Source organism: Sorex fumeus, unplaced genomic scaffold, assembly GCF_029834395.1.
Source record: "Sorex fumeus unplaced genomic scaffold, SorFum_2.1 ptg000003l, whole genome shotgun sequence".
Classification (NCBI taxonomy): domain Eukaryota; kingdom Metazoa; phylum Chordata; class Mammalia; order Eulipotyphla; family Soricidae; genus Sorex; species Sorex fumeus.
In genome coordinates, this window is record NW_026606060.1 from 39,807,002 (window position 1) to 39,819,332 (window position 12,331).

Sequence of the window (12,331 nt, forward strand, 5' to 3'; positions counted from 1 at the left end):
ATGCAATTATGACATTTAAGATAATATTGACAATCTTTCATTATGTTTCACATTATTACTGGAAATGTGTTGACTTGAAGAAAACGTCTGTAATGATGTTCCTAACTGCCCCAAAACAGACTGCAACTTTATTCTTCTGTCTTGCCACAAGTCAGACCCAGCACTAATCAGATCCTCTGGAAGATGAATTTCCAGCGGGGAGGGAGCCCAGGTGCAGTGATAATTGACCAGTTGTATACCAGTGTCCCCAGCTATTTTCTGGCATAAAATTGAAAACACACCTCCTTCAAAATGCTTTTTAGGAAGAGGTTTCCATTGTCCTCACTGAGGGGAGAAGAAAGGATTATTACTTGTATCACAGTTGCCTCAGGCACAAGTGCGCTGAGGAACAACTTAAGTTCCCTGCTCTTTAAATTGTTGAAAGTTGAGAGCAAATAATTTGAACTCCACAGTCAACAAAGAATGGTCACTTGGCCTCTAAAATTCTGTAATAGTAAAAACACTTGGGGAAGAGAGCACTACTCCTGAGTTGTCTTACAAAAACAATTTAATATGGTAATTCCAGTCATTTGAAAACTGAATTTACCAAGTAACCAGCCCTACAGGACAACAGCCTCCAACACAGCCTGAAAACATCTGGGTGCCTTGTTAGACCAAGTCTGAGACCATTTTTGATGTTTTTTAAAAATAGTCCGAAGAGATGAGAGAATGGTTTAATGGATCCAGTGACTTTTTATTTCCTTCTTGCCTGTCATCCTCTTGAAATAAAGATGTATTTTTTAGTGCCACCTAGAGAATAGCCACTTCCATTTCTACAACCCAGACAGGTGTGGAATAAAAGCCAGTACTTTTGAAAGAGGATGAAACAGCAGCACACAGACCATGTGGAGAAAGGATTGAAAAATGAAAACTCTTCATGAAATTAAAACAAAAACTCAACCAAAGCACACACCTCCATTTCCTGAAACATAGTATAAAGACTTTATTGTGGAGAACAAATCACTTTGGAAGACAGAATGAAAACAAAGGAATAACCCAAAAAAGGAAAGGATTGAAAAGATGTTGTTCTTCCAAGACCAGGAGTAACATTCTTCCCAGAAGTAAAGAGCACAAAAGAAATGCAATGACAAAATGGAAATATAAAATGACTGTGACATGTTGGGCCAGGAAGCCAGTATGACAATATTTTCTCATAAAATGATATTCTATTTCATCACCATATGCTTTAGGAAAATCCAATATGTTCCTGACAGACTTCTAACATTTTTTCCCCAAGATGGTTAAAGCTTTAAAGAACGTGTCAAAAATACTTAGCACCCACTGCATTTTTTGAATATTACACTTTGGTAATTCTCTGGTTCATGAATTTTAATAATACCATTGCAATTCAGTTTGTCAATCATTCTCCCCTAGCACTAGCTGATAAAAACATGCAACAGCAGATCCTGTTTTGGTTTTGTTCCAGTTGAATCTGCAAGTGGAAATCATATATAATTTTTTTCCAGAAAAGGTATGCTAAGATGAGATAAAAATATTTGAAGAATTATTTCAAAACACGGGCTGATGATATTTTGAAATACAGCTCCCTTGCTATTGCAGAAAAGGAGTCAACACTGAAGATTTAATCATTCGATCACAGATCTTCAAGCTAAATAACACAGAGAAGAACGTCACCGGACATTCAAAGGAGTCATTTGGGCCCTGTCCTCTGCACACTTCCACCTGGAGGACTTTGGAAACTCTTTCTGTAGCCTACCCCTCCCCTCCCATCTGGATTTGCACTTCTCTCACCACCTGTGGGTTTTTCCTGAGCTCATCTTGTTTCATCACAAATGAAAAGCCTTCTGAAACACAACTGGGTAACTTCAAGGCATGATGGAAACAGGCAAGTTGGTGCTTTGCCAGTGGTAACAAATATTAGAGTAAAACTGAAATCACTTACTTTTCATTTTATTTGGGTGTCTGTACTTTATTCTTTTGTCTTCTTTCTTCCCAAGGTTAACTTAAGTCTCCGAGTCTCTAGGGCTTCAAAAGTACTTGCCTTTCATTCTTCTACTGCATCCTCTCCAGTGAGGAAATGCTGCTTATTTCCTCTAGTTCTTTCTCTAGGGCCTTTAAACCATGAGCTCTTTCTCACTTTCCATTTCCCAAATCCAGTATCCCATCATCTTTTTGCTGCACTCTGCAAAAAAGAAACTCTTCTAGGGACACTGGTGGAGGGAAATTAACACTGGCAGTGGGACCAGTGCTAGAACACTTTAAGTCTAAAACTCAACTAAAAATAACTGTAAATCAGGTGCTTTACTAAAAGTAAAAGTATAGTAAGAACATAATAAAATTTCACAGCTTCCTTCTTCCAGTCTGGGTCCTTTACAGTGGATTCCTTATTGACACCTGGTAGTTTTTTTAAAAATGTACCTTTAATTGTGTCACTACTCTGCTCAAAAAAACAAAGTCAGCCACTATTTACAGGATAAAGAACAAAGTCCTCATTGTGTGGCATCCCCAAGTACCCCAGGGAAAAGGTAGGAAACCCAAACTGAAGCTGCCCTTTCTTCTCACTTCTCAAAATAAGCTCTGCAGCACAAGCTACGCACTCTACCTGTGGCTCCTTCTTTCTCATTCATTTTTTTTTGTAATGGATCGCCGTGAGGTGCAGTTACAGACTTACAAACTTTCGTGGTTACGTTTCACTCATACGATGCTCAGTACCCATCCCTCCACCAGTGCCCATTCTCCACCACCAATTACCACAGTGCACCTTCTCCCACCCCCATCTCATACCCCCAACCCCGCCTCGCTTCTGTGGCAGGACATACCCTTTGGCTCTCTCTCTCATTTTGGGTGTTGTCGTTTGCAATAGAGGTATTGAGTGGCCAACGTGTCCGGTCTATAGTCTATTTTCACTATGCGTCTCCCATCCCAAGTGGGCCCTCCAAGCACCCTTTACTTGGTGATCCCTTATCTATCTGAACTACCTTTTCCCCCAGCGTGTGATACCAGCTTCCTGGTGGACACCCGGGGGAGCTATGTGAAGCGGAAAGGAGAGAGATGGCCACTTTTTCCAGATGCACCTCTGCCACCCCATGACTGGCTGGAAAGGCTAGGATTGAGAATGTTTTATGAGTCTCTTCACATCACAGACCTCCAGTCCCACCAGCCCCACTAGGTAGCCATCAAGTCACACTGATCTCCACTTGTTCTTGAAATGGGAGTTAATCCCTACCACCCAATTTCTCTGGGAGCCACGGACTCAGGCTGGAGGAAGGAATTGCTCTTCACAAGAAAGAAAAAGCCAGTGTGAGACCTTACCCAGGCCCATTGGGTCCTTGTCTTTCTCACAGAAAAGAATTTCAGGAGGAAATGAACAGTGAATTAAAAACAAATTTTATTTGGAGGCTTTTTTTGAGAAAAGAGAAGGAGGGAGAGAAAAGGAGAAAGAGTAATGTACTCGAGAGAGAACATGGACTTCTCCAAAAGTGGAGAGAGCCCCAGAATACTTCTCAAGAGGGGAGATGCCAGCGGCACATATGCACGGGCACCACAAGCACTTGGCCACATGGACACAAGCAGAACATGGGCTCAGGGAGCATATGCATGCGCTCCCTTTGTTCAAGGTGGATTTTATAGAGTTTTCCCCAAGCTGCCCTATTGTAGGATAACACTCTTTTGTCCTTCCTCAGGTAGCTTAGGTTTGTCAGGTCACACCCATCTAAGAACACTGAACTTGTATTGTAAGCAATGTCCTTTCTGTGTGGACACAGGAAGACAGTTAATATTATGCTTTGTAACTTGGGAGTTGATTGACTCCGAATAATATTTACTCCTGGGCATCTGATTTCTTGACTCAGTTACCCTTAGTTCCTAGCACCCCAAAAGCAGGGTCCCAACGAGGGACTGAATGGACCCAGGGCAAGCAGTGAGCTACCCTGGCATCGAAATGGGCCAGGCCAAAGAGCCACAATACTCAACTATAAGTTGAGGGCATGATCATGGACAAATGCTGTCATGATCCAAAAGTAAGTAACGACAAAACTAGGACCCTGCTGGAGCTAGGAAGATTAACCTGGCCTGAGGACTGCGAAATGTATAGTGAGATGTTCTCAGGAAGAACCAAACTAAATTTATATCTCTTACTGTGCTCATACAGAATGACATTGCTAGAAATATTAGAAGTAGATTTATTACAACTATTTAAGTAGGTTACTAACTGAAGGAAGAACACACCCTTGTTGGGATCCCACCCTTGGGTGGATCTCCTAGTAATCTGAAGAAATCTCTGTAGATGAGATTTTATCCTTGAGTTACTCTCCTGGAGGAGTGGTCTTACCTCTCTTTGTTGATTCGTCAGTATTCAACCCACCTTTATGTCACCGCCTTATGTGACTGCTATATAAACTAAGACGTAAGCTCGGAAAGGGAGGAGAAGCGAGAGAGCTCGGGCTCCAGAGATCCAGAGTCAGAGCCAGAAGGAGAGAGGTTCCAAGATTGGGGCCCAGGAGAGAAGGAGGCAGGGAAAGACAGGAGTGAAGAGGATTGGAATAAACTACTATTGATATAGATCGGCCTGGCCCTCGTTTCTTCTTCCATCTGCCCTTGGCCAACAGTCATTCCAATCCAGGCCACACATAGCGGCTCAAGAGCACCGAACGCAGGCGGTGAGACAGTGCCATCCAGTGAGCCTGTGAACACACAACCTTCAGCGTGATTAGATTTTACACCCTATGTGGTGCTTTTTATCTAGGGTGGTTGCCAAAGGGATATAATTGGGATTGGCAGATGGTCTTCTTTGAAATTTATTTCTTGATCTTTGTTCCAGCTGGACCTTCTCTTAGAGAAGGTACCATCTTCTCTGGGCCTGTTGGCTCCAGAAAGGTCAAAATTATAAGGCCTTAATTCCTGATTCAAGGTGGGTCATGACAGCCTTAGGGCTAGTTGGTTATTGCTTCCCAGGGATTCCATTGCCATGGGGCCCCTCTCGATCTTCCTGCCAGCCTCAATTTTATTTGAATTCTGGTTTCCTGTTTGAGTGTCCTGAACCATCTTTACCCACAATGTTCTTCCAAAACAACTTACCAGGTGCTCGTTACCAGGTATACTGTGCTTTGAGGCTACCACAGCACTACTGCTTCTGCAGTTTTTGTTTGGTGTTTTCTTGGTTAGTTTTGTTTGGGACCACACCTGGCAGTGCTTGATGGCTACTCACAACTAGCTCACAGATCACTCCTATCAATGCTGGATGGAACCTGAGCCACCTGCATGTGAAGCAGATACTGAACCCCTTGAGCTATCTCTCTGGACCTATGTGTCTATTCCCCCCTCCCCCTAAAAAAATGTCTAAGCTTTGTGAAGTAGGATCCTTCGAGTTTTTTTTTTAAATTTAGTACTGTTGAGTGCAGATGGGGCTGGAGCTATATAGCACAGCGGTAGGGCGTTTGCCTTGCGCGCAGCCAGCCAGGCCGAGCTGGGTTCGATTCCTCCTCCCCTCTCAGAGAGCCCGGCAAGCTACAGAGTGTATTTCGCCTGCACAGCAAAGCCTGGCAAGCTACCCATGATGTATTCAATATGCAAAAAACAGTAACAACAAGTCTCAAAATGGAGACATTACTGGGCCCGCTCGAGCAAATTGATGAACAATGGGAGACCAGTGTTTGTTGTTTGAGTGCAGACAGCTGCATAAGTTTCCTTGGAGCTGCCTTAGTGTCTTAGTTGATTCAAACTGCTATAATCAACAACAATCAGCAACAATCAACAACAATCAACAACAACAGAGTTGAACAGAAATCTTATTTCTCACAGTTTGGGCATCTAGAAGTCCATGATGAAGGTGCAAGCATCATCAGGTTCTGATCCTCTTTCAGGTTGTCGATTGTAGGTGTCTCCCCATGGCCTCACAGGGTAGAAGAGGACAATGGGTCTCTTAGGAACTGCTTTAAGGAGGACACTAATTCCATTCATGAGAGCTATCCTCTCATTATCTGATTGCCCCCAAGCCCCATCCCACCAAATACCACACTGGGAGTTAGGATTTCACAATATAAATTTGGGTAGACATAAGCATAGCTTTTTGATATTTAGTAACAATTAATATGACTCTATGCATATCATACCTCTTCAATGCACATGCCAAGTGCATTGATTTTCATAACTTTTATTGTAGAGTTAAGATTTCACAATTAAACTGTCAAAATTAAATCCAAGAAAAGCTTCTTTGTTTTATAATATGGAAATAATGAGAAAGAACGAGTAAATGTCTAATTAACCCTGTGTAATAGTAACAATTAATACCTTAATGCTTAGTTTATTTTTCTCTATTCAGTTGTGCCAATCCCTGCTACATCTTTCCAAAAAGAAAAAAAAATGAGTCCAAGATCAGACTTTTATTTCCACTTGTAATTAATGAATACCTGACTGAGGCACTTTCGGTCTCCAGTAATCTACATGACCAAATACATGTGATTATTCTTATGTAGCTATACTAATCATTGCCAGTTTTACAATAATAATAGAAATTTTCAAAAAATGAGTTTGACTACAAGACCCCGAAGGAAAGCGTGAGCAAAAGAGAATGTCCTGCCACAGAGGTGAGGTGGGGTGGGGGGAGGATGGGAGATGGGGGTGGGAGGGCTACTAGGATCATTGGTGGTAGATAATGGGCACTGGTGGAGGAATGGGTACTCGATCATTGTATAACTGAAACCCAAGCACGAAAGTTTGTGAGTCTACAACTGTACCTCATGGTGTTTCACTAATAAAAAAAATTAAAATAAAAAAAAGAGTTTGATCACATGACTCAGCTATTTTCCATAGACAAAATTGTATGCATCTAAAATATTTTTTCTTATTATAAAAGACTGATATTAGAGGGATTGATAAAGTTCATGGCATGCTTTGTTTTCACATGTTGTTTGACAACCAGAATATAACAGATGATTTCTTTGCACTTGTTGAGCATAAAATAGTCACTCAACACTTTGAAATTTAAAAATCCAAATAAAACATACAGAGTGACAAGATAAGGAAAGAGAAGGTATCAAATATTGTCAAACCTTTGACCCAGTATTACAGAATTTAGAACACCAAGTAAGGAGGTGAATGGATGTGAGGGAATTATGAGGAGGAGATAGTGACTCTATGATACTGTAGGCAGCATCACTTAATCACTTAATCACTTAACTTCCCGTTAGTCGTCGATTTGCTCGAGCGGGCGCCAGTAACGTCTCCATTTGTCCCTGTCGCGTGCTAGTGTAGCCCAATGGCATCTCTTCGCTCCGGGAACATGGAGGGCCTCAAACCGATCGTTCATGATCTTGACAAAGAAGTCTGACCATCTGGTAGGTGGGCGGCCACGCGGTCTCTTGACATCCCGTGGAATCCAATCAGTAACAGCTCTAGTCCAACGGTCGTCTTTAAATCTCATTACGTGACCAGCCCATCTGATTTTCAACACCTTGGCAAATGAGACAGCGTCCCTGATCCTTGATCGTCGACGGATGTCAGAACTCCGGATTCGTACTCTCATTTGAGTGAAACGTGATATTCCAAGCATAGCTCTTTCTATTCTTCTTTGGGAGACCTGAATGGCGTTCTCATCTTGTTTGCGTAGGGCCCAGGTCTCTGAGGCATATGTTAATGCAGGAAGAACAGTGGAATCAAAGAGATGTGCCCGGAGCCGGAGGTTCTTCGTCCTCTTAGCTATTTCTTCGACGTTCTTGAAGGCGTTCCAAGCCGCTCTCTTCCTCCTGTGCAGCTCGGGTGCCAGGTCATTTGTCATGTTGACCTCTCGACCTAGGTACACATAGCTGTTGCATTCGGAGATGGTCGTTCCATTGAGAGCGAATGAGGCGTCAGGAACAAGGCTGTTTCTCATAAACATTGTCTTCCTAAGATTCAGCTGTAGTCTTACCTTTCCACACTCACGGTCAAAGTCGGCCAGCATTTGTGCCGCTTGGCTGATGTTTGGTGTTATTAAAACAATGTCATCAGCAAAGCGGAGGTGGTGTAGTTGCCGACCATCTATCTTCACTCCCATTCCTTCCCATTCCAGTCGTCGCATGATGTTCTCGAGGGTGGCACTGAAGAGTTTTGGTGAAATGGTATCACCCTGCCGCACCCCTCTCTTGACATCAACGATCACTTCTTTGTAGAATGGTGAGATCCTGGTAGTGAATCCGCAATACAGCTCACGGAGGATCCTGATGTATTGGGCTTGAATGCCCTGATTGGCTAGGGCTTCAATGACCGCTTCCGTCTCAACAGAATCAAAGGCCTTCTTTAAATCAATGAACGTTAAGCAGAGCGGCATCTTGAACTCCCGAGAAACCTCAATGAGCTTGGTTATCGTGTGGATATGGTCGATGGTGCTGAATCCTTTTGGAACCCGGCTTGCTCGCATGGTTGTCCTTCATCTAGTGTTCTGCCAATCCTATTTAGGATGACTCGAGTGAACAACTTGTAGATGACAGACAATAGGCAGATCGGGTGATAGTTGCCAATGTCATGGATGTCTCCCTTCTTGAACAGTAGTACGGTCCTGCTGGTTTTCCATTGAGATGGAACCTTACATTCAGACAGGTAGCGAGTGAAGAGCCGAGCCAGTGTATTGATGAGTACTGACGGCAGGTTCTTCAGGTGTTCAGGTCTGACCTTGTCTGGGCCGGGTGCTGTTTGCTTCTTTACTGACGAAATGGCGTGTAGGATTTCGGAAGGGAGAACGTTGGGAACGACATACCCATCCTGTGGAATTTGGTATGTCGGCAAGTGGACATGGCTGTCGAAGAGATTTGAGTAGAAGTCATGGATAATCTTCTCCATTGCCATTCTGGAGGATGTGATGGATCCATCAGGACGTCGGAGGGCAGTCATCTTGGTCTTATAGTTGGCGAAGGACAGGCGGGCATTACGAATACTTTTCCCGGCTTCTGCCGCATCTACCAGTACTTCTGCTCTTAGGCAGAAGTAGAGACATTGATTGAGAGTCTTAGGCACTTGGTCTGTGGAAAAGTTGAGGAAACTGTATACATCATCACCATAAGTGTTAATACTCTTGTAAGCATACAATCCAAACTTTAATAGTTTTCTAAAAAAAAAAGATTTCCAAGAGGTGGGGACCTTGGGACATTGATGTTACTATTATTAACAGTATTATAAATCATAATGCCTATATTAAAATTGAAAAAATTATCCTTTCTTTGATTTGGGGGCCATCCTGGAAGTAGTCTGAGGCTATTACTCACAGTTCAGTGTTTGAGGCTAAATCCCATCAGTACCCAGATTTCATGAAGCAAATCTAAGTTTCCTTTATGAAAAGAATGTACTCCAGTCTATTGACCTATCTCTCCAGCCCCAACTTTATAAAAGACAAAAAAAAATTTATAGATATAACATATGCCTTCCAGGTATGTTGTTATGTTGTTTAATTTTATATGTCAACTTGACTAGGCCATGATGAGACCACATATCTGGCCACACAGTATTCTGAAAACATTCTGTGACAGATGGTGTTTTAGAATGAGATTAGCATTTGAAATGGTAGACAGAGTCACCACTGAGATGGTCTAATCCAGTTAGCTGAAAGTCTTTTAACTTTTTATAACTAAGAGCCATTGGTAGAAGATGGAATCCCTGCAGAATAATGGCTCTAGTGGGCCTTATGAAATGCTTATCTAATCTCACCAAAATATTTGTAAAGTTCTGAAACTGGAGAAATAATACCATGGGTAAGGTATTTGCCTTGCATGCTCTAGGCAGATGACCTACTAAACCTTGAAAACAAAAAATGTGGCTCAAAAACAATTAAAGAAAGATGCCAAATTCATTTTGCCTTCAAAAAGTGTTTTCTGGCTGAAGAGCTAGCATAGAGGGTATAGTGTTTGCCTTGCATATGACCTACCTGAATACAATTCCCAGCACCACATATGATCCCCCTAGTACTGCCATGAATGAAATCTAAACACAGAACCAGGAGTAAGTCCTGGGCACTGCTGAATGTGATCCAAAAACAAAACAAAAAAAAACTCTGGTGTCCATTGTTATCATTTGTCTGATTTTTCCTTCACAACTTTTTTTTTTTTGGACCCACTTCTGTCAATCCCATTTTTTAATATATGCTTAAAGTCATTCTGGCCTTTTAAACTCATTAGAACTAAGTCTGTTACCTCTGAAACCAATGTTTTTTCCTAGGAGTTTAAATCTAATACTTAGGATACTAAATTATAACTTAATATCTATTTTTGCTTCTCAGAAATCCGTTTGTGGGACTGACTGATAATACTGTGGGCAGGTTGCTTGCCTTGCATTATCCTCAGTACCCTATAAATTCTCCCAGCACTGCCAAGAGTGAGTCCTAAGAGCAGACCCAGGAGCCCACCCCGAACACTAAAAGATATGGCCCCCAAACCAGAAACAAATAAAAAAACAAGCAAAAAAGAAGTATATTTGCTTATGTGTTTTAATGTGCAAGCAAGAGTAATTACATAAATGACTTATAAATGCTTCTAAAAATGAGTTATCAATGAAAATTTAAATAATGTACATGTGACCTATATATTCCTTGGTGTGTAATGCAAATATATACATTGTGATATATTTCAAACATATGAAACAATGATATTTTTAGACATTAGGGATAATGCAAAAATCTGGATTTTATTACTGCTAAATTGCTTGCTAAAGAAAATTATGTCCTAGGACCCTTCACATTTTTTAGTTACATAACTCATTCATACTTATTAAATTCACTGTTTGCCTTTTCTCAGATTTAACATAAAAATTTAGTGATTTACTTTTTAAAGGTCAAAACTATTTTAATTGCTTTTTCGAATATGATAATCTTAGCTCAATCAAGTTGTATTAATTCCATCTCTCTGCACATCAAATTTAATAACCCTTTTAGCCTGTGGAAGCAGAAAGTAGTTCAGAGAGCTTGATGATTTGTAACCAGCAGCCCTGTAAATCTCAGGGATGACCTGATTAGAGTAATGAATGGTTTCCAAACACCTTGGCCATTTTGCAGTGAAGTCATTGTCTGATGACCCAAAGAAGTCATCTGTCTACATTTGACTCTGACTTAAAGAAAAATCATATACTTTAGCATTTCAATTTGTTTTCTTTTGTTTCATTTTACCCTATCAATGGGAGGAAACAAAACATTGTGAGAGAACTTTTAACTTCCCAAGGCTAATTTTTCTTTCTGGTTTCCCTTTCTTCATGTTTATCTCCCAATTTTTAATTTCTATCTCTACCATTCTAATCCTGTCCCATTTCCAACAAAATTCTTCCCTTCTTAAAACAAAACAAGCTTAAAGTCATTGACTTTAGAGCACCTTAGAGTGTCATGGAATGAATTATGTTATAAATAAAATTCATGTGCCAAAGCCCCAAGCCCCAGTGGGCTCAGAGAAAAGGAACTTTATTTGGAGATGATCTTTGAAGAGGGATTAAGGTAATATGAGGTCAATGGGTGGGCTTTAATCCCACATGACTGTGACCTTTATAAGAAGAGGAAAGTGTGGCAGAGACATATGATAGAGAACAGAAAAGACTACAGGGATTTTTGTAAGAAGAAGCATGAGGCAGCCTTTGTAAATCAAGAAAAGGCCTTCAGAGTAAACAGTCTTGCAATAATCTTGAGCTATGTTGAAACACTACCCTCCAAAGTTATAACAAAATCAATTTATTTTTTTAACTCACTCAGTCATAGATTATTGCTTTAACAGTCTTTGCTAACTAATACATATAGATTTGTCCCTTGCTGAATATATTTTTTATAATGCTGATGAAGAATTGTTTGGAGAGTTAAGCAAAAAATATTTAAAATTCTCAATATTTTACATTAAGATTTTTTAATTTCATCTAATTTTAAAAATTGAAAAGAATTATAACAAATATATAAATGTGACTTACTGTTCTGTGTGCAGCAAAAAATAAAAATTTTTAACTCTAGACGATTGAAACATAATCTTTGACTGTGATCTCCTGGAATTTTACCTGTTTCTTTTGACAATTGTACCACAGTTGATGGGTTTAAGATCAATAAATATTCAATTAAGGAATGTTCAGTTTTTTGCATCCTGATCATTTCCATCTTTTTCTAAACTGAATTAAGTTTATGAGATCAAATTACTTATCACTAAAATCAGCACTCTTACACTTTAATTTTTCCATTCTGTGCACTTATAAAATACGTCCATAACAACAATAAAATTCTAATTATTTCATAAACTTCTGCTATAAAGATTAAAATGGAAAACATTGTCAGAACTGAACTATTAACCATTAACTGATAAGTAATTCTATCAGGTTGAAAATATCTGTTTGTCATTTTTGTCTA